The sequence below is a fragment of the Triturus cristatus genome, chromosome 9 (assembly GCF_964204655.1).
Source record: "Triturus cristatus chromosome 9, aTriCri1.1, whole genome shotgun sequence".
Taxonomy (NCBI): Eukaryota; Metazoa; Chordata; class Amphibia; order Caudata; family Salamandridae; genus Triturus; species Triturus cristatus.
Genome location: NC_140592.1, coordinates 541,976,371 through 541,999,853, shown reverse-complemented (window position 1 = coordinate 541,999,853; position 23,483 = coordinate 541,976,371).

The window sequence follows — 23,483 nt, the reverse complement described above, 5'->3', positions numbered from 1 at the left end:
TAAATTTGTAATCCAAGTAGCACAAGCCCAAGCGGACCTGTGCGTCCAGAGTGTGGGTTTTATCCCTGTCGGTGTCAGTGATTGTATAACTGTGTTAAACATTGATGGGTTAAATAACAGCACCTTCCTAGCATCCCATAATACCTCTTTTGTATGTGGAAATAAAGGTTATTACCGTTTGCCGGCTGGGTGGTCTGGGGTATGCTATGTATCATTCCTATTACCTCCTGTATTCTTAGCACCTGCGTCATATCATAAGGATTTGAAATTGCTGAATAATGTGACTGTAAATAGATATAAACGTACTCTATCTATTGATGAGGTGGATCAAACAGATACCAGCTTGCAACAGTATATTGATTTTAATTTAGGACTGTTTTTCTTTGTTGGAGCCGCTCTGAATAGTAGGAAGATCCGAAGATTAACAAGAGTGGTAGAAGCTGTGACTAATCAGACTGCTGCTGCTCTTGGGAATCTTACGGAAGAATTACAGATTACCAGGATTGTTGCATTACAGAATCGTATGGTATTGGATGTGATGCTAGCTGATCGAGGAGGAGCCTGTAAAATTATTGGAAGTAGCTGCTGTGTGTTCATCCCTGATCATACGCCATCCGTTTATAACGCCATTAATAAGCTGCATAAAATAGCAGCTGAAATCCACACGGAAAACGGCACTTGGTCCTTTTCTGGATGGTTTTGGGCGTTGGTTACTGCCTGGGGTTGGAAGGTTCTAACTGGTCTCTGTATTATTGTAGCAATTCTGTTCCTTTTCTGTATGTGTATTCAATGTGGACCATTGTGCTGTTCCGTATGCATTTCATTCTGCATTCCAGACAAGAAAGCTATTGCCGATGTTGCCCGCCAGAAGGGTCTAGCTAAAGAGGTTAAAGGAATGATGATAATTGACATATACGATGATTATTCTTGGAAGCCAGATGTCTTCAGTAAATGCTGAAAGGGTCGTCTGTTGTAAATTAAGGCAGAATGTGATTAAGCATTTACTGAAAACATTAGTGTTTCCCTTTTATCGTGTTTTCCTCATTATGTTGGCCGAAGTCCAGACTCCATTTTGTATTGACATGCTGCCACGTGTTCACCACGAGGAGAGTCCGACCTCTGTGTTAGTTGCTCTTGTAATCTGCCTAGCAACAGTTATAAATAGCTCCCTCTTGTCCGTCTGGCGCATGCCCAGACTTGACCACATCTGTTATAATTAGCTTTGCTTGACCATGTGTTTTCGCGGGCCCAAGGAGTATGTTAGCTCCGCCCATGTATTGATTTGGTATCGAGAATGACCCTAAATGGTAATGTTCTTCAACTCTGTGGTATCCACCCACTCATGAGCCCCTCTGTTGTGTATAAAAGGGGACAATGTACGCAAGTTCTGTGTGCTACTCCTTGCAATACTGAAGAGTGTTGTGTGGATTGTAGGACCACCCTTAAGGGTTAATAAACGTTGTTTTTGTACTTTGCAGTTTCCGTGCCAACTTCCTTATAGATTTCGTTACAGAAGAGCGAACCCTTGTCTCTTGCGGGCCTAGCTGGGGCTTGTATTCATCAATAATGGTTAAGGTCTTAACTCTTACTCTGGCCTAATAGCTAAGGTCTTAACTCTTACTCTGGCCTAATAGCTAAGATCTTAGACTCGTACTCTGGCCTAATGCGTAAGGTCTTAACTCTTACTCTGGCATAATAGCTAAGGTCTTAAACTCATACTTCGGCCTAATAGTTAAGGTCTTAACTCTTACTCTGGCCTTCTGGTTAAGGTCTTAACTCTTACTCTGGCCTAATAGCTAAGGTCTTAACTCTTACTCTGGCCTAATAGCTAAGGCCTTAGACTTGTACTCTGGCCTAAAGGTTAATGTCTTAACTCTTACTCTGGCCTAATAGCTAAGGTCTTAACTCTTACTCTGGCCTAATAGCTAAGGTCTTAGACTCGTACTCTGGCCTAATGGTTGAGGTCTTAACTCTTACTCTGGCCTAATAGCTAAGGTCTTAGACTCGTACTCTGGCCTAATGGTTAGGGTCTTAACTCTTACTCTGGCCTAATAGCTAAGGTCTTAGACTCGTACTCTGGCCTAATAGCTAAGGTCTTAGACTCGTACTCTGGCCTACTGGTTAATGTCTTAACTCTTACTCTGGCCTAATAGTTAAGGTCTTAACTCTTACTCTGGCCTAATAGCTAAGGTCTTAAACTCGTACTATGGCCTAATGGTTAAGGTCTTAACACTTACTCTGGCCTACTGGTTAAGGTCTTAACTCTTACTCTGGCCTAATAGCTAAGGTCTTAGACTCGTACTCTGGCCTGATGGTTAAGGTCTTAACTCTTACTCTGGCCTACTGGTTAAGGTCTTAACTCTTACTCTGGCCAGCTGGTTAAGGTCTTAAATCTTACTCTGGCCTAATAGCTAAGGTCTTAGACTCGTACTATGGCTTAATGGTTAAGGTCTTAACTCTTACTCTGGCCTAATAGCTAAGGTCTTAACTTGTAGTCTGGCCTAATAGCTAAGGTTTTAGACTCGTACTCTGGCCTAATGGTTAAGGTCTTAACTCTTACTCTGGCCTAATAGCTAAGGTCTTAGACTCGTACTATTGTCTACAGGTTAAGGTCTTAACTCTTAGTCTGGCCTAATGGTTAAGGTCTTAACTCTTACTCTGGCCTAATAGCTAAGGTCTTAGACTCGTACTCTGGCCTAATAGCTAAGGTCTTAGACTCGCACTCTGGCCTACTGGTTAAGGTCTTAACTCTTAGTCTGGCCTAATAGCTAAGGTCTTAACTCTTACTCTGGCCTAATAGCTAAGGTCTTAGACTCGTACTCTGGCCTAATGGTTAAGGTCTCAACTCTTACTCTGGCCTAATAGCTAAGGTCTTAGACTCGTTCTCTGGCCTAATAGCTAAGGTCTTAGACTCGTACTCTGGCCTACTGGTTAAGGTCTTAACTCTTACTCTGGCCTAATAGCTAAGGTCTTAACTCTTACTCTGGCCTAATAGCTAAGGTCTTAGACTCGTACTATGGCCTAATGGTTAAGGTCTTAACTCTTACTCTGGCCTACTGGTTAAGGTCTGAACTCTTACTCTGGCCTAATAGCTAAGGTCTTAGACTCGTAGTCTGGCCTAATAGCTAAGGTCTTAGACTCGTACTCTGGCCTACTGGTTAAGGTCTTAACTCTTACTCTGGCCTAATAGCTAAGGTCTTAACTCTTACTCTGGCCTAATAGCTAAGGTCTTAGACTCGTACTCTGGCCTAATGGTTAAGGTATTAACTCTTACTCTGGCCTAATAGCTAAGGTCTTAGACTCATACTCTGGCCTAATAGCTAAGGTCTTAACTCTTACTCTGGCCTAATAGCTAAGGTCTTAGACTCGTACTATGGCCTAATGGTTAAGGTCTTAACTCTTACTCTGGCCTACTGGTTAAGGTCTGAACTCTTACTCTGGCCTAATAGCTAAGGTCTTAGACTCGTACTCTGGCCTAATGGTTAAGGTCTTAACTCTTACTCTGGCCTACAGGTTAAGGTCTTAACTCCTACTCTGGCCTACTAGTTAAGGTCTTAACTCTTACTCTGGCCTAATAGCTAAGGTCTTAGACTCATACTATGGCCTAATGGTTAAGGTCTTAACTCTTATTCTGGCCTAATAGCTAAGGTCTTAACTTTTAGTCTGGCCTAATAGCTAAGGTCTTAGACTCGCACTCTGGCCTAATGGTTAAGGTCTTAACTCTTACTCTGGCCTAATAGCTAAGGTCTTAGACTAGTACTATGGCCTACAGGTTAAGGTCTTAACTCTTACTCTGGCCTACTGGTTAAAGTCTTAACTCTTACTCTGGCCTAATAGCTAAGGTCCTAGACTTGTACTCTGGCCTAATGGTTAAGGTCTTAACTCTTATTCTGGCCTGCTTGTTAAGTTCTTAACTCTTACTCTGGCCTAATAGCTAAGGTCTTAGACTCGTACTATGGCCTAATGGTTAAGGTCTTAACTCTTACTCTGGCCTAATAGCTAAGGTCTTAACTTTTACTCTCGCCTAATAGCTAAGGTCTTAGACTCGTACTCTGGCATAATGGTTAAGGTCTTAACTCTTACTCTGGCCTAATAGCTAAGGTCTTAGACTCGTACTCTGGCCTAATGGTTAAGGTCTTAACACTTACTGTGGCCTAATAGCTAATGTCTTCACTCTTACTCTGGCCTAATAGCTAAGGTCTTAGACTCGTACTCTGGCCTACAGGTTAAGCTCTCAACTCTTACTCTGGCCTAATAGCTAAGGTCTTAACTATTACTCTGGCCTAATAGATAAGATCTTAGACTCGTACTCTGGCCTAATGGTTAAGGTCTTAACTCTTACTCTGGCCTAATAGCTAAGGTCTTAGACTCGTACTCTGACCTAATAGCTAAGGTCTTAAACTCGTACTCTGGCCTACTGGCTAAGGTCTTAACTCTTACTCTGGCCTAATAGCTAAGGTCTTAACTCTTACTCTGGCCTAATAGCTAAGGTCTTAGACTCGTACTATGGCCTAATGGTTAAGGTCTTAACTCTTACTCTGGCCTACTGGTTAAGGTCTGAACTCTTACTCTGGCCTAATAGCTAAGGTCTTAGACTCGTACTCTGGCCTAATGGTTAAGGTCTTAACTCTTACTCTGGCCTACAGGTTAAGGTCTTAACTCTTACTCTGGCCTACTAGTTAAGGTCTTAACTCTTACTCTGGCCTAATAGCTAAGGTCTTAGACTCATACTATGGCCTAATGGTTAAGGTCTTAACTCTTACTCTGGCCTAATAGCTAAGGTCTTAACTTTTAGTCTGGCCTAATAGCTAAGGTCTTAGACTCGTACTCTGGCCTAATGGTTAAGGTCTTAACTCTTACTCTGGCCTAATAGCTAAGGTCTTAGACTAGTACTATGGCCTACAGGTTAAGGTCTTAAATCTTACTCTGGCCTACTGGTTAAAGTCTTAACTCTTACTCTGGCCTAATAGCTAAGGTCCTAGACTTGTACTCTGGCCTAATGGTTAAGGTCTTAACACTTACTCTGGCCTAATAGCTAAGGTCTTAGACTCGTACTCTGGCCTAATGGTTAAGGTCTTAACTCTTACTCTGGCCTACAGGTTAAGGTCTTAACACTTACTCTGGCCTACTAGTTAAGGTCTTAACTCTTACTCTGGCCTAATAGCTAAGGTCTTAGACTCGTACTATGGCCTAATGGTTAAGGTCTTAACTCTTACTCTGGCCTACAGGTTAAGGTCTTAACTCCTACTCTGGCCTACTAGTTAAGGTCTTAACTCTTACTCTGGCCAAATAGCTAAGGTCTTAGACTCATACTATGGCCTAATGGTTAAGGTCTTAACTCTTACTCTGGCCTAATAGCTAAGGTCTTAACTTTTAGTCTGGCCTAATAGCTAAGGTCTTAGACTCGCACTCTGGCCTACTGGTTAAAGTCTTAACTCTTACTCTGGCCTAATAGCTAAGGTCCTAGACTTGTACTCTGGCCTAATGGTTAAGGTCTTAACTCTTATTCTGGCCTGCTTGTTAAGGTCTTAACTCTTACTCTGGCCTAATAGCTAAGGTCTTAGACTCGTACTATGGCCTAATGGTTAAGGTCTTAACTCTTACTCTGGCCTAATAGCTAAGGTCTTAACTTTTACTCTCGCCTAATAGCTAAGGTCTTAGACTCGTACTCTGGCATAATGGTTAAGGTCTTAACTCTTACTCTGGCCTAATAGCTAAGGTCTTAGACTCGTACTCTGGCCTAATGGTTAAGGTCTTAACACTTACTGTGGCATAATAGCTAATGTCTTCACTCTTACTCTGGCCTAATAGCTAAGGTCTTAGACTCGTACTCTGGCCTACAGGTTAAGCTCTTAACTCTTACTCTGGCCTAATAGCTAAGGTCTTAACTATTACTCTGGCCTAATAGATAAGGTCTTAGACTCGTACTCTGGCCTAATGGTTAAGGTCTTAACTCTTACTCTGGCCTAATAGCTAAGGTCTTAAACTCGTACTCTGGCCTACTGGCTAAGGTCTTAACTCTTACTCTGGCCTAATAGCTAAGGTCTTAACTCTTACTCTGGCCTAATAGCTAAGGTCTTAGACTCGTACTATGGCCTAATGGTTAAGGTCTTAACTCTTACTCTGGCCTACTGGTTAAGGTCTGAACTCTTACTCTGGCCTAATAGCTAAGGTCTTAGACTCGTACTCTGGCCTAATGGTTAAGGTCTTAACTCTTACTCTGGCCTACAGGTTAAGGTCTTAACTCTTACTCTGGCCTACTAGTTAAGGTCTTAACTCTTACTCTGGCCTAATAGCTAAGGTCTTAGACTCATACTATGGCCTAATGGTTAAGGTCTTAACTCTTACTCTGGCCTAATAGCTAAGGTCTTAACTTTTAGTCTGGCCTAATAGCTAAGGTCTTAGACTCGTACTCTGGCCTAATGGTTAAGGTCTTAACTCTTACTCTGGCCTAATAGCTAAGGTCTTAGACTAGTACTATGGCCTACAGATTAAGGTCTTAAATCTTACTCTGGCCTACTGGTTAAAGTCTTAACTCTTACTCTGGCCTAATAGCTAAGGTCCTAGACTTGTACTCTGGCCTAATGGTTAAGGTCTTAACACTTAGTCTGGCCTAATAGCTAAGGTCTTAGACTCGTACTCTGGCCTAATGGTTAAGGTCTTAACTCTTACTCTGGCCTACAGGTTAAGATCTTAACACTTACTCTGGCCTACTAGTTAAGGTCTTAACTCTTACTCTGGCCTAATAGCTAAGGTCTTAGACTCGTACTCTGGCCTAATTTTTAAGGTCTTAACTCTTACTCTGGCCTGCTGGTTAAGGTCTTAACTCTTACTCTGGCCTAATAGCTAAGGTCTTAGACTAGTACTATGGCCTACAGGTTAAGGTCTTAACTCTTACTCTGGCCTACTGGTTAAAGTCTTAACTCTTACTCTGGCCTATTAGCTAAGGTCCTAGACTTGTACTCTGGCCTAATGGTTAAGGTCTTAACTCTTAAACTGGCCTGCTGGTTAAGGTCTTAACTCTTAATCTGGCCTAATAGCTAAGGTCTTAGACTCATACTATGGCCTAATGGTTAAGGTCTTAACTCTTACTCTGGCCTAATAGCTAAGTTCTTACCTTTTACTCTGGCCTAATAGCTAAGGTCTTAGACTCGTACTCTGGCCTAATAGCTAATGTCTTCACTCTTACTCTGGCCTAATAGCTAAGGTCTTAGACTCGTACTCTGGCCTACAGGTTAAGCTCTTAACTCTTACTCTGGCCTAATAGCTAAGGTCTTAACTATTACTCTGGCCTAATAGCTAAGGTATTCGACTCGTACTCTCGCCTAATGGTTAAGGTCTTAACTCATACTCTGGCCTAATAGGTAAGGTCTTAACTCTTACTCTGGCCTAATAGCTAAGGTCTTAGACTCGTACTATGGCCTAATGGTTAAGGTCTTAACTCTTACTCTGGCCTAATAGCTAAGATATTAGACTCGTACTATGGCCTAATGCTTAAGGTCTTAACTCTTACTCTGGCATAATAGCTAAGGTCTTAAACTCATACTTCTGCCTAATAGCTAAGGTCTTAACTCTTACTCTGGCCTAGTAGCTAAGGCCTTAGACTCGTACTCTGGCCTAAAGGTTAATGTCTTAACTCTTACTCTGGCCTAATAGCTAAGGTCTTAACTCTTACTCTGGCCTAATAGCTAAGGTCTTAGACTCGTACTCTGGCCTAATGGTTAAGGTCTTAACTCTTACTCTGGCCTAATAGCTAAGGTCTTAGACTCGTACTCTGGCCTAATGGTTAGGGTCTTAACTCTTACTCTGGCCTAATAGCTAAGGTCTTAGACTCGTACTCTGGCCTAATAGCTAAGGTCTTAGACTCGTACTCTGGCCTACTGGTTAATGTCTTAACTCTTACTCTGGCCTAATAGTTAAGGTCTTAACTCTTACTCTGGCCTAATAGCTAAGGTCTTAGACTCGTACTATGGCCTAATGGTTAAGGTCTTAACACTTACTCTGGCCTACTGGTTAAGGTCTTAACTCTTACTCTGGCCTAATAGCTAAGGTCTTAGACTCGTACTCTGGCCTGATGGTTAAGGTCTTAACTCTTACTCTGGCCTACTGGTTAAGGTCTTAACTCTTACTCTGGCCAGCTGGTTAAGGTCTTAAATCTTACTCTGGCCTAATAGCTTAAGTCTTAGAATAGTACTATGGCCTACAGGTTAAGGTCTTAACTCTTACTCTGCCCTACTGTTTAAAGTCTTAACTCTTACTCTGGCCTAATAGCTAAGGTCTTAACTTTTAGTCTGGCCTAATAGCTAAGGTTTTAGACTCGTACTCTGGCCTAATGGTTAAGGTCTTAACTCTTACTCTGGCCTAATAGCTAAGGTCTTAGACTCGTACTATTGTCTACAGGTTAAGGTCTTAACTCTTGGTCTGGCCTAATGGTTAAGGTCTTAACTCTTACTCTGGCCTAATAGCTAAGGTCTTAGACTCGTACTCTGGCCTAATAGCTAAGGTCTTAGACTCGCACTCTGGCCTACTGGTTAAGGTCTTAACTCTTACTCTGGCCTAATAGCTAAGGTCTTAACTCTTACTCTGTCCTAATAGCTAAGGTCTTAGACTCGTACTCTGGCCTAATGGTTAAGGTCTCAACTCTTACTCTGGCCTAATAGCTAAGGTCTTAGACTCATACTCTGGCCTAATAGCTAATGTCTTAACTCTTACTCTGGCCTAATAGCTAAGGTCTTAACTCTTACTCTGGCCTAATAGCTAAGGTCTTAGACTCGTACTATGGCCTAATGGTTAAGGTCTTAACTCTTACTCTGGCCTACTGGTTAAGGTCTGAACTCTTACTCTGGCCTAATAGCTAAGGTCTTAGACTCGTACTCTGGCCTAATAGCTAAGGTCTTAGACTAGTACTCTGGCCTACTGGTTAAGGTCTTAACTCTTACTCTGGCCTAATAGCTAAGGTCTTAACTCTTACTCTGGCCTAATAGCTAAGGTCTTAGACTCGTACTCTGGCCTAATGGTTAAGGTCTTAACTCTTACTCTGGCCTACTAGCTAAGGTCTTAGACTCATATTCTGGCCTAATAGCTAAGGTCTTAACTCTTACTCTGGCCTAATAGCTAAGGTCTTAGACTCGTACTATGGCCTAATGGTTAAGGTCTTAACTCTTACTCTGGCCTACTGGTTAAGGTCTTAGACTCGTACTCTGGCCTAATGGTTAAGGTCTTAACTCTTACTCTGGCCTACAGGTTAAGGTCTTAACTCTTACTCTGGCCTACTAGTTAAGGTCTTAACTCTTACTCTGGCCTAATAGCTAAGGTCTTAGACTCATACTATGGCCTAATGGTTAAGGTCTTAACTCTTACTCTGGCCTAATAGCTAAGGTCTTAGACTAGTACTATGGCCTACAGGTTAAGGTCTTAACTCTTACTCTGGCCTACTGGTTAAAGTCTTAACTCTTACTCTGGCCTAATAGCTAAGGTCCTAGACTTGTACTCTGGCCTAATGGTTAAGGTCTTAACTCTTATTCTGGCCTGCTGGTTAAGGTCTTAACTCTTACTCTGGCCTAATAGCTAAGGTCTTAGACTCGTACTATGGCCTAATGGTTAAGGTCTTAACTCTTACTCTGGCCTAATAGCTAAGGTCTTAACTTTTACTCTTGCCTAATAGCTAAGGTCTTAGACTCGTACTCTGGCATAATGGTTAAGGTCTTAACTCTTACTCTGGCCTAATAGCTAAGGTCTTAGACTCGTACTCTGGCCTAATGGTTAAGGTCTTAACACTTACTGTGGCCTAATAGCTAATGTCTTCACTCTTACTCTGGCCTAATAGCTAAGGTCTTAGACTCGTACTCTGGCCTACAGGTTAAGCTCTTAACTCTTACTCTGGCCAAATAGCTAAGGTCTTAACTATTACTCTGGCCTAATAGCAAAGGTATTAGACTCGTACTCTGGCCTAATGGTTAAGGTCTTAACTCTTACTCTGGCCTAATAGGTCAGGTCTTAACTCTTACTCTGGCCTAATAGCTAAGGTCTTAGACTCGTACTATGGCCTAATGGTTAAGGTCTTAACTCTTACTCTGCCTTAATAGCTAAGGTCTTAACTCTTACTCTGGCCTAATAGCTAAGATCTTAGACTCGTACTCTGGCCTAATGCTTAAGGTCTTAACTCTTACTCTGGCATAATAGCTAAGGTCTTAAACTCATACTTGGGCCTAATGGTTAAGGTCTTAACTCTTACTCTGGCCTTCTGGTTAAGGTCTTAACTCTTACTCTGGCCTAATAGCTAAGGTCTTAACTCTTACTCTAGCCTAATAGCTAAGGCCTTAGACTTGTACTCTGGCCTAAAGTTTAAGGTCTTAACTCTTACTCTGGCCTAATAGCTAAGGTCTTAACTCTTACTCTGGCCTAATAGCTAAGGTCTTAGACTCGTACTCTGGCCTAATGGTTAAGGTCTTAACTCTTACTCTGGCCTAATAGCTAAGGTCTTAAATTCATACTCTGGCCTAATGGTTAAGGTCTTAACTCTTACTCTGGCCTAATAGCTAAGGTTTTTACTCTTACTCTGGCCTAATAGCTAAGGTCTTAGACTCGTACTCTGGCCTAATGGTTAAGGTCTTAACTCTTACTCTGGCCTAATAGCTAAGGTCTTAAATTCATACTCTGGCCTACTGGTTAAGATCTTAACTCTTACTCTGGCCTAATAGCTAAGGTTTTTACTCTTACTCTGGCCTAATAGCTAAGGTCTTAGACTCATACTCTGGCCTAATGGTTAAGGTCTTAACTCTTACTCTGGCCTAATAGCTAAGGTCTTAGACTCGTACTCTGGCCTAATGGTTAAGGTCTTAACTCTTACTCTGGCCTAATAGCTAAGGTCGTAGACTCGTACTCTGGCCTAATGGTTAAGGTCTTAACTCTTACTCTGGCCTAATAGCTAAGGTCTTAGACTCATACTCTGGCCTAATGGTTAAGGTCGTAACTCTTACTCTGGCCTACTGGTTAAGGTCTTAACCCTTACTCTGGCATAATAGCTAAGGTCTTAACTCTTACTCTGGCATAATAGCTAAGGTCTTAGACTCGTACTATGGCCTACAGGTTAAGGTCTTTACTCTTACTCTGGCCTACTGGTTAAGGTCTTAACTCTTACTCTGGCCTACTAGCTAAGGTCTTAGACTCGTACTCTGGCCTAATGGTTAAGGTCTTAACTCTTACTCTGGCCTAATAGCTAAGGTCTTAACTCTTACTCTGGCCTAATGGTTAAGGTCTTAACTTTTACTCTGGCCTAATAGCTAAGGTCTTAGACTCTTACTCTGGCCTTTTAGCTAAGGTTTTAACACTTACTCTGGCCTCATAGCTAAGGTCTTAGACTCGTACTCTGGCCTAATGGTTAAGGTCTTAACTCTTACTCTGGCCTAATAGCTAAGGTCTTAGACTCGTACTCTGGCCTAATGGTTAAGGTCTTAACTCTTACTCTGGCCTAATAGCTAAGGTCTTAGACTCGTACTATGGCCTACTGGTTAAGGTCTTAACTCTTAGTCTGGCCTAATGGTTAAGGTCTTAACTCTTACTCTGGCCTAATAGCTAAGGTCTTAGACTCGTACTATGGCCTAATGGTTAAGGTCTTAACACTTACTCTGGCCTACTGGTTAATGTCTTAACTCTTACTCTGGCCTAATAGCTAAGGTCTTAGACTCGTACTCTGGCCTGATGGTTAAGGTCTTAACTCTTACTCTGGCCTACTAGTTAAGGTCTTAACTCTTACTCTGGCCAGCTGGTTAAGGTCTTAAATCTTACTCTGGCCTAATAGCTTAAGTCTTAGACTAGTACTATGGCCTACAGGTTAAGGTCTTAACTCTTACTCTGGCCTAATAGCTAAGGTCTTAGAATCGTACTCTGGCCTAAAGGTTAAGGTCTTAACTCTTACTCTGGCCTAATAGCTAAGGTCTTAACTTTTAGTCTGGCCTAATAGCTAAGGTTTTAGACTCGTACTCTGGCCTAATGGTTAAGGTCTTAACTCTTACTCTGGCCTAATAGCTAAGGTCTTAGACTCGTACTATGGTCTACAGGTTAAGGTCTTAACTCTTAGTCTGGCCTAATGGTTAAGGTCTTAACTCTTACTCTGGCCTAATAGCTAAGGTCTTAGACTCGTACTATGGTCTACAGGTTAAGGTCTTAACTCTTAGTCTGGCCTAATGGTTAAGGTCTTAACTCTTACTCTGGCCTAATAGCTAAGATCTTAGACTCGTACTCTGGCCTAATGGTTAAGGTCTTAACTCTTACTCTGGCATAATAGCTAAGGTCTTAGACTCGTACTTGGGCCTAATGGTTAAGGTCTTAACTCTTACTCTGGCCTACTGGTTAAGGTCTTAACTCTTACTCTGGCCTAATAGCTAAGGTCTTAACTCTTACTCTGGCCTAATAGCTAAGGTCTTAGACTCGTACTCTGGCCTAATGGTTAAGGTCTCAACTCTTACTCTGGCCTAATAGCTAAGGTCTTAGACTCGTACTCTGGCCTAATAGCTAAGGTCTTAGACTCGTACTCTGGCCTACTGGTTAAGGTCTTAACTCTTACTCTGGCCTAATAGCTAAGGTTTTAACTCTTACTCTGGCCTAATAGCTAAGGTCTTAGACTCATACTATGGCCTAATGGTTAAGGTCTTAACTCTTACTCTGGCCTACTGGTTAAGGTCTGAACTCTTACTCTGGCCTAATAGCTAAGGTCTTAGACTCGTACTCTGGCCTAATAGCTAAGGTCTTAGACTCGTACTCTGGCCTACTGGTTAAGGTCTTAACTCTTACTCTGGCCTACTGGTTAAGGTCTTAACCCTTACTCTGGCATAATAGCTAAGGTCTTAACTCTTACTCTGGCCTAATAGCTAAGGTCTTAACTCTTACTCTGGCCTAATAGCTAAGGTCTTAGACTCGTACTCTGGCCTAATGGTTAAGGTCTCAACTCTTACTCTGGCCTAATAGCTAAGGTCTTAGACTCGTACTCTGGCCTAATAGCTAAGGTCTTAGACTCGTACTCTGGCCTACTGGTTAAGGTCTTAACTCTTACTCTGGCCTAATAGCTAAGGTTTTAACTCTTACTCTGGCCTAATAGCTAAGGTCTTAGACTCATACTATGGCCTAATGGTTAAGGTCTTAACTCTTACTCTGGCCTACTGGTTAAGGTCTGAACTCTTACTCTGGCCTAATAGCTAAGGTCTTAGACTCGTACTCTGGCCTAATAGCTAAGGTCTTAGACTCGTACTCTGGCCTAATAGCTAAGGTCTTAAATTCATACTCTGGCCTACTGGTTAAGATCTTAACTCTTACTCTGGCCTAATAGCTAAGGTTTTTACTCTTACTCTGGCCTAATAGCTAAGGTCTTAGACTCATACTCTGGCCTAATGGTTAAGGTCTTAACTCTTACTCTGGCCTAATAGCTAAGGTCTTAGACTCGTACTCTGGCCTAATGGTTAAGGTCTTAACTCTTACTCTGGCCTAATAGCTAAGGTCGTAGACTCGTACTCTGGCCTAATGGTTAAGGTCTTAACTCTTACTCTGGCCTAATAGCTAAGGTCTTAGACTCATACTCTGGCCTAATGGTTAAGGTCGTAACTCTTACTCTGGCCTACTGGTTAAGGTCTTAACCCTTACTCTGGCATAATAGCTAAGGTCTTAACCCTTACTCTGGCATAATAGCTAAGGTCTTAGACTCGTACTATGGCCTACAGGTTAAGGTCTTTACTCTTACTCTGGCCTACTGGTTAAGGTCTTAACTCTTACTCTGGCCTACTAGCTAAGGTCTTAGACTCATACTCTGGCCTAATGGTTAAGGTCTTAACTCTTACTCTGGCCTAATAGCTAAGGTCTTAACTCTTACTCTGGCCTAATGGTTAAGGTCTTAACTTTTACTCTGGCCTAATAGCTAAGGTCTTAGACTCTTACTCTGGCCTTTTAGCTAAGGTTTTAACACTTACTCTGGCCTCATAGCTAAGGTCTTAGACTCGTACTCTGGCCTAATGGTTAAGGTCTTAACTCTTACTCTGGCCTAATAGCTAAGGTCTTAGACTCGTACTCTGGCCTAATGGTTAAGGTCTTAACTCTTACTCTGGCCTAATAGCTAAGGTCTTAGACTCGTACTATGGCCTACTGGTTAAGGTCTTAACTCTTAGTCTGGCCTAATGGTTAAGGTCTTAACTCTTACTCTGGCCTAATAGCTAAGGTCTTAGACTCGTACTATGGCCTAATGGTTAAGGTCTTAACACTTACTCTGGCCTACTGGTTAAGGTCTTAACTCTTACTCTGGCCTAATAGCTAAGGTCTTAGACTCGTACTCTGGCCTGATGGTTAAGGTCTTAACTCTTACTCTGGCCTACTAGTTAAGGTCTTAACTCTTACTCTGGCCAGCTGGTTAAGGTCTTAAATCTTACTCTGGCCTAATAGCTTAAGTCTTAGACTAGTACTATGGCCTACAGGTTAAGGTCTTAACTCTTACTCTGGCCTAATAGCTAAGGTCTTAGAATCGTACTCTGGCCTAAAGGTTAAGGTCTTAACTCTTACTCTGGCCTAATAGCTAAGGTCTTAACTTTTAGTCTGGCCTAATAGCTAAGGTTTTAGACTCGTACTCTGGCCTATAGTTAAGGTCTTAACTCTTACTCTGGCCTAATAGCTAAGGTCTTAGACTCGTACTATGGTCTACAGGTTAAGGTCTTAACTCTTAGTCTGGCCTAATGGTTAAGGTCTTAACTCTTACTCTGGCCTAATAGCTAAGGTCTTAGACTCGTACTATGGTCTACAGGTTAAGGTCTTAACTCTTAGTCTGGCCTAATGGTTAAGGTCTTAACTCTTACTCTGGCCTAATAGCTAAGATCTTAGACTCGTACTCTGGCCTAATGGTTAAGGTCTTAACTCTTACTCTGGCATAATAGCTAAGGTCTTAGACTCGTACTTGGGCCTAATGGTTAAGGTCTTAACTCTTACTCTGGCCTACTGGTTAAGGTCTTAACTCTTACTCTGGCCTAATAGCTAAGGTCTTAACTCTTACTCTGGCCTAATAGCTAAGGTCTTAGACTCGTACTCTGGCCTAATGGTTAAGGTCTCAACTCTTACTCTGGCCTAATAGCTAAGGTCTTAGACTCGTACTCTGGCCTAATAGCTAAGGTCTTAGACTCGTACTCTGGCCTACTGGTTAAGGTCTTAACTCTTACTCTGGCCTAATAGCTAAGGTTTTAACTCTTACTCTGGCCTAATAGCTAAGGTCTTAGACTCATACTATGGCCTAATGGTTAAGGTCTTAACTCTTACTCTGGCCTACTGGTTAAGGTCTGAACTCTTACTCTGGCCTAATAGCTAAGGTCTTAGACTCGTACTCTGGCCTAATAGCTAAGGTCTTAGACTCGTACTCTGGCCTACTGGTTAAGGTCTTAACTCTTACTCTGGCCTAATTGCTAAGGTCTTAACTCTTACTCTGGCCTAATAGCTAAGGTCTTAGACTCGTACTCTGGCCTACTGGTTAAGGTCTTAACTCTTACTCTGGCCTAATAGCTAAGGTCTTAACTTTTAGTCTGGCCTAATAGCTAAGGTCTTAGACTCGTACTCTGGCCTAATGGTTAAGGTCTTAACTCTTACTCTGGCCTAATAGCTAAGGTCTTAGACTAGTACTATGGCCTACAGGTTAAGGTCTTAACTCTTACTCTGGCCTACTGGTTAAAGTCTTAACTCTTACTCTGGCCTAATAGCTAAGGTCTTAGCCTCGTACTCTGGCCTAATGGTTAAAGTCTTAACTCGTACTCTGGCCTAATGGTTAAGGTCTTAACTCTTACTCTGGCCTAATAGCTAAGGTCTTAGACTCGTACTATGGCCTACTCATTAAGGTCTTAACTCTTAGTCTGGCCTCATGGTTAAGGTCTTAACTCTTACTCTGGGCTAATAGCTAAGGTCTTAGACTCTTACTCTGGCCTAATAGCTAAGGTCTTAACTCTTACTCTGGCCTAATAGCTAAGGTCTTAGACTCGTACTCTGGCCTAATGGTTAAGGTCTTAACTTTTACTCTGGCCTACTGGTTAAGGTCTTAACTCTTACTCTGGCCTACTGGTTAAGGTCTTAAGTCTTACTCTGGACTAATAGCTAAGGTCTTAGGCTCGTACTATGGCCTAATGGTTAGGGTTTTAACTCTTACTCTGGCCTACTGGTTAAGGTCTTAACTTTTACTCTGGCCTGCTGGTTAATGTCTTAACTCTTACTCTGGCCTAATAGCTAAGGTCTTAGACTTGCACTATGGCCTACAGGTTAAGGTCTTAACTCTTACTCTGGCCTACTGGTTTAAGTCTAAACTCTTACTCTGGCCTAATAGCTAAAGTCTTAGACTCGTACTATGGCCTAATGGTTAAGGTCTTAACTCTTACTCTGGCCTAATAGTTAAGGTCTTAACTCTTACTCTGGCCTAATAGCTAAGGTCTTAGAATCGTACTCTGGCCTAAAGGTTAAGGTCTTAACTCTTACTCTGGCCTAATAGCTAAGGTCTTAATTCTTACTCTGGCCTATTAGCTAAGGTCTTAGACTCGTACTCTGGCCTAATGGTTAAGGTCTTAACTCTTACTCTGGCCTAATAGCTAAGGTCTTAACTCTTACTCTGGCCTAATAGCTAAGGTCTTTGACTCATACTCTGGCCTAATGGTTAAGGACTTAACTCTTACTCTGGCCTAATAGCTAAGGTCTTAGACTCATACTCTGGCCTAATAGCTAAGGTCTTAGACTCGTACTCTGGCCTAATGGTTAAGGTCTTAACTCTTACTCTGGCCTAATAGCTAAGATCTTAGACTCGTACTCTGGCCTAATGGTTAAGGTCTTAACTCTTACTCTGGCATAATAGCTAAGGTCTTAGACTCGTACTTGGGCCTAATGGTTAAGGTCTTAACTCTTACTCTGGCCTACTGGTTAAGGTCTTAACTCGTACTCTGGCCTAATAGCTAAGGTCTTAACTCTTACTCTGGCCTAATAGCTAAGGTCTTAGACTCGTACTCTGGCCTAATGGTTAAGGTCTCAACTCTTACTCTGGCCTAATAGCTAAGGTCTTAGACTCGTACTCTGGCCTACTGGTTAAGGTCTTAACTCTTACTCTGGCCTAATAGCTAAGGTTTTAACTCTTACTCTGGCCTAATAGCTAAGGTCTTAGACTCATACTATGGCCTAATGGTTAAGGTCTTAACTCTTACTCTGGCCTACTGGTTAAGGTCTGAACTCTTACTCTGGCCTAATAGCTAAGGTCTTAGACTCGTACTCTGGCCTAATAGCTAAGGTCTTAGACTCGTACTCTGGCCTACTGGTTAAGGTCTTAACTCTTACTCTGGCCTAATTGCTAAGGTCTTAACTCTTACTCTGGCCTAATAACTAAGGTCTTAGACTCGTACTCTGCCCTAATGGTTAAGGTCTTAACTCTTACTCTGGCCTAATAGCTAAGGTCTTAGGCTCGTACTATTGCCTAATGGTTAAGGTTTTAACTCTTACTCTGGCCTACTGGATAAGGTCTTAACTTTTACTCTGGCCTGCTGGTTAAGGTCTTAACTCTTACTCTGGCCTAATAGCTAAGGTCTTAGACTTGTACTATGGCCTACAGGTTAAGGTCTTAACTCTTACTCTGGCCTACAGGTTAAGGTCTTAACTCTTACTCTGGCCTACTGGTTTAAGTCTTAACTCTTACTCTGGCCTAATAGCTAAGGTCTTAGACTCGTACTATGGCCTAATGGTTAAGGTCTTAACTCTTACTCTGGCCTAATAGCTAAGGTCTTAACTCTTACTCTGGCCTAATAACTAAGGTCTTAGACTCGTACTCTGCCCTAATGGTTAAGGTCTTAACTCTTACTCTGGCCTAATAGCTAAGGTCTTAACTCTTACTCTGGCATAATAGCTAAGGTCTTAGACTCGTACTCTGGCCTAATAGCTAAGGTCTTAGACTCGTACTCTGGCCTACTGGTTAAGGTCTTAACTCTTACTCTGGCCTAATAGCTAAGGTCTTAACTCTTACTCTGGCCTAATAGCTAAGGTCTTAGACTCGTACTCTGGCCTAATGGTTAAGGTCTTAACTCTTACTCTGGCCTAATAGCTAAGGTCTTAGACTCGTACTCTGGCCTAATAGCTAAGGTCTTAGACTCGTACTCTGGCCTAATAGCTAAGGTCTTAGACTCGTACTCAGGCCAGAGTAAGAGTTAAGACCTTAACCAGTAGGCCAAATAGCTAAGGTCTTAACTCTTACTCTGGCCTAATAGCTAAGGTCTTAGACTCGTACTATGGCCTAATGGTTAAGGTCTTAACTCTTACTCTGGCCTACTGGTTAAGGTCTGAACTCTTACTCTGGCCTAATAGCTAAGGTCTTAGACTCGTACTCTGGCCTAATGGTTAAGGTCTTAACTCTTACTCTGGCCTACAGGTTAAGGTCTTAACTCTTACTCTGGCCTACTAGTTAAGGTCTTAACTCTTACTCTGGCCTAATAGCTAAGGTCTTAGACACATACTATGGCCTAATGGTTAAGGTCTTAACTCTTACTCTGGCCTAATAGCTAAGGTCTTAACTTTTAGTCTGGCCTAATAGCTAAGGTCTTAGACTCGTACTCTGGCCTAATGGTTAAGGTCTTAACTCTTACTCTGGCCTAATAGCTAAGGTCTTAGACTAGTACTATGGCCTACAGGTTAAGGTCTTAACTCTTACTCTGGCCTACTGGTTAAAGTCTTAACTCTTACTCTGGCCTAATAGCTAAGGTTTTAACTCTCACTCTGGCCTAATAGCTAAGGTCTTAGCCTCGTACTCTGGCCTAATGGTTAAGGTCTTAACTCGTACTCTGGCCTAATGGTTAAGGTCTTAACTCTTACTCTGGCCTAATAGCTAAGGTCTTAGACTCGTACTCTGGCCTAATGGTTAAGGTCTTAACTCTTACTCTGGCCTAATAGCTAAGGTCTTAACTCTTACTCTGGCCTAATAGCTAAGGTCTTTGACTCATACTCTGGCCTAATGGTTAAGGTCTTAACTCTTACTCTGGCCTAATAGCTAAGGTCTTAGACTCATACTCTGGCCTAATAGCTAAGGTCTTAGACTCGTACTCTGGCCTAATGGTTAAGGTCTTAACTCTTACTCTGGCCTACAGGTAAAGGTCTTAACTCTTACTCTGGCCTACTGGTTAAGGTCTTAACTCTTACTCTGGCCTAAAAGCTAAGGTCTTAGACTCGTACTCCGGCCTACTGGTTAAGGTCTTAACTCTTACTCTGGCCTAATAGCTAAGGTCTTAACTCTTACTCTGGCCTAATAGCTAAGGTCTTAGACTCGTACTATGGCCTAATGGTTAAGGTCTTAACTCTTACTCTGGCCTAATAGCTAAGGCCTTAGACTCGTACTCTGGCCTAAAGGTTAAGGTCTTAACTCTTACTCTGGCCTAATCGCTAAGGTCTTAACTCTTACTCTGGTCTAATAGCTAAGGTCTTAACTCTTACTCTGGCCTAATAGCTAAGGCCTTAGACTCGTACTCTGGCCTAAAGGTTAAGGTCTTACCTCTTACTCTGGCCTAATAGCTAAGGTCTTAACTCTTACTCTGGCCTAATAGCTAAGGTCTTAGACTCGTACTCTGGCCTAATGGTTAAGGTATTAACTCTTACTCTGGCCTAATAGCTAAGGTCTTAAATTCATAGTTGGGCCTAATGGTTAAGGTCTTAACTCTTACTCTGGCCTAATAGCTAAGGTTTTTACTCTTACTCTGGCCTAATAGCTAAGGTCTTAGACTCGTACTCTGGCCTAATGGTTAAGGTCTTAACTCTTAGTCTGTCCTAATAGTTAAGGTCTTAACTCTTACTCTGGCCTATTAGCTAAGGTCTTAACTTTTAGTCTGGCCTAATAGCTAAGGTCTTAGACTCGTACTCTGGCCTAATGGTTAAGGTCTTAACTCTTAGTCTGGCCTAATAGCTAAGGTCTTAGACTTGTACTCTGGCCTACTGGTTAAGGTCTTAACTCTTACTCTGGTCTAATAGCTATGGTCTTAACCCTTACTCTGACCTAATAGCTAAGGTCTTAGACTCGTACTATGGTCTAATGGTTAAGGTCTTAACTCTTACTCTGGCCTAATAGCTAAGGTCTTAACTCTTACTCTGGCCTAATAGCTAAGGTCTTAGACTTGTACTTTGCCCTAATGGTTAAGGTCTTAACTCTTACTCTGGCCTAATAGCTAAGGTCTTAGACTCGTGCTCTGACCTAATGATTAAGGTTTTAACTCTTACTCTGCCCTACTGGTTAAGGTCTTAACTCTTACTCTGGCCTAATAGCTAAGATCTTAGACTCGTACTCTGGCCTAATGGTTAAGGTCTTAACTCTTACTCTGGCCTAATAGCTAAGGTCTTAGAATCGTACTCTGGCCTAAAGGTTAAGGTCTTAACTCGTACTCTGGCCTAATAGCTAAGGTCTTAATTCTTACTCTGGCCTAATAGCTAAGGTCTTAGACTCGTACTCTGGCCTAATGGTTAAGGTCTTAACTCTTACTCTGGCCTAATAGCTAAGGTCTTAACTCTTACTCTGGCCTAATAGCTAAGTCTTTGACTCATACTCTGGCCTAATGGTTAAGGTCTTAACTCTTACTCTGGCCTAATAGCTAAGGTCTTAGACTCATACTCTGGCCTAATAGCTAAGGTCTTAGACTCGTACTCTGGCCTAATGGTTAAGGTCTTAACTCTTACTCTGGCCTAATAGCTAAGGTCTTAGACTCGTACTATGGCCTACTCATTAAGGTCTTAACTCTTAGTCTGGCCTCATGGTTAAGGTCTTAACTCTTACTCTGGGCTAATAGCTAAGGTCTTAGACTCTTACTCTGGCCTAATAGCTAAGGTCTTAGACTCGTGCTTTGGCCTAATGATTAAGGTTTTAACTCTTACTCTGCCCTACTGGTTAAGGTCTTAACTCTTACTCTGGCCTAATAGCTAAGGTCTTAGAATCGTACTCTGGCCTAAAGGTTAAGGTCTTAACTCTTACTCTGGCCTAATAGCTAAGGTCTTAATTCTTACTCTGGCGTATTAGCTAAGGTCTTAGACTCGTACTCTGGCCTAATGGTTAAGGTCTTAACTCTTACTCTGGCCTAATAGCTAAGGTCTTAACTCTTACTCTGGCCTAATAGCTAAGGTCTTTGACTCATACTCTGGCCTAATGGTTAAGGACTTAACTCTTACTCTGGCCTAATAGCTAAGGTCTTAGACTCATACTCTGGCCTAATAGCTAAGGTCTTAGACTCGTACTCTGGCCTAATGGTTAAGGTCTTAACTCTTACTCTGGCCTAATAGCTAAGATCTTAGACTCGTACTCTGGCCTAATGGTTAAGGTCTTAACTCTTACTCTGGCATAATAGCTAAGGTCTTAGACTCGTACTTGGGCCTAATGGTTAAGGTCTTAACTCTTACTCTGGCCTACTGGTTAAGGTCTTAACTCTTACTCTGGCCTAATAGCTAAGGTCTTAGACTCGAACTCTGGCCTAATGGTTAAGGTCTGAACTCTTACTCTGGCCTAATAGCTAAGGTCTTACATTCATACTCTGGCCTAATGGTTAAGGTCTTAACTCTTACTCTGGCCTAATAGCTAAGGTTTTTTCTCTTACTCTGGCCTAATAGCTAAGGTCTTAGACTCGTACTCTGGCCTAATGGTTAAGGTCTTAACTCTTAGTCTGTCCTAATAGTTAAGGTCTTAACTCTTACTCGGGCCTATTAGCTAAGGTCTTAGACTCGTACTCTGGCCTAATGGTTAAGGTTTTAACTCTTACTCTGGCCTAATAGCTAAGGTCTTAGACTCGTACTCTGGCCTGATAGCTAAGGTCTTAGACTCGTACTCTGGCCTAATGGTTAAGGTCTTAACTCTTACTCTGGCCTAATAGCTAAGGTCTTAGACTCATACTCTGGCCTAATGGTTAAGGTCGTAACTCTTACTCTGGCCTACTGGTTAAGGTCTTAACCCTTACTCTGGCATAATAGCTAAGGTCTTAACTCTTACTCTGGCATAACAGCTAAGGTATTAGACTCGTACTATGGCCTAAATGTTAAGGTCTTAACTCTTACTCTGGCCTACTGGTTAAGGTCTTAACTCTTACTCTGGCCTACTAGCTAAGGTCTTAGACTCGTACTCTGGCCTAATGGTTAAGGTCTTAACTCTTACTCTGGCCTAATAGATAAGGTCTTAACTCTTACTCTGGCCTAATGGTTAAGGTATTAACTTTTACTCTGGCCTAATAGCTAAGGTCTTAGACTCTTACTCTGGCCTAATAGCTAAGGTTTTAACTCTTACTCTGGCCTAATAGCTAAGGTCTTAGACTCGTACCCTGGCCTAATGGTTAAGGTCTTAACTCGTACTCTGGCCTAATGGTTAAGGTCTTAACTCTTACTCTGGCCTAATAGCTAAGGTCTTAGACTCGTACTATGGCCTACTGGTTAAGGTCTTAACTCTTAGTCTGGCCTTATGGTTAAGGTCTTAACTCTTACTCTGGGCTAATAGCTAAGGTCTTAACTCTTACTCTGGCCTAATAGCTAAGGTCTTAGACTCGTACTCTGGCCTAATGGTTAAGGTCTTAACTTTTACTCTGGCCTACTGGTTAAGGTCTTAACTCTGACTCTGGCCTACTGGTTAGGGTCTTAAGTCTTACTCTGGCCTAATAGCTAAGGTCTTAGGCTCGTACTATGGCCTACTGGTTAAGGTCTTAACTCTTAGTCTGGCCTTATGGTTAAGGTCTTAACTCTTACTCTGGGCTAATAGCTAAGGTCTTAACTCTTACTCTGGCCTAATAGCTAAGGTCTTAGACTCGTACTATGGCCTACAGGTTAAGGTCTTAACTCTTACTCTGGCCTACTGGTTAAGGTCTTAACTCTTACTCTGGCCTACTAGCTAAGGTCTTAGACTCGTACTCTGGCCTAATGGTTAAGGTCTTAACTCTTACTCTGGCCTAATAGCTAAGGTCTTAGACTCGTACTCTGGCCTAATGGTTAAGGTCTTAACTTTTACTCTGGCCTACTGGTTAAGGTCTTAACTCTTACTCTGGCCTACTGGTTAGGGTCTTAAGTCTTACTCTGGCCTAATAGCTAAGGTCTTAGGCTCGTACTATTGCCTAATGGTTAAGGTTTTAACTCTTACTCTGGCCTACTGGATAAGGTCTTAACTTTTACTCTGGCCTGCTGGTTAAGGTCTTAACTCTTACTCTGGCCTAATAGCTAAGGTCTTAGACTTGTACTATGGCCTACAGGTTAAGGTCTTAACTCTTACTCTGGCCTACAGGTTAAGGTCTTAACTCTTACTCTGGCCTACTGGTTTAAGTCTTAACTCTTACTCTGGCCTAATAGCTAAGGTCTTAGACTCGTACTATGGCCTAATGGTTAAGGTCTTAACTCTTACTCTGGCCTAATAGCTAAGGTCTTAACTCTTACTCTGGCCTAATAACTAAGGTCTTAGACTCGTACTCTGCCCTAATGGTTAAGGTCTTAACTCTTACTCTGGCCTA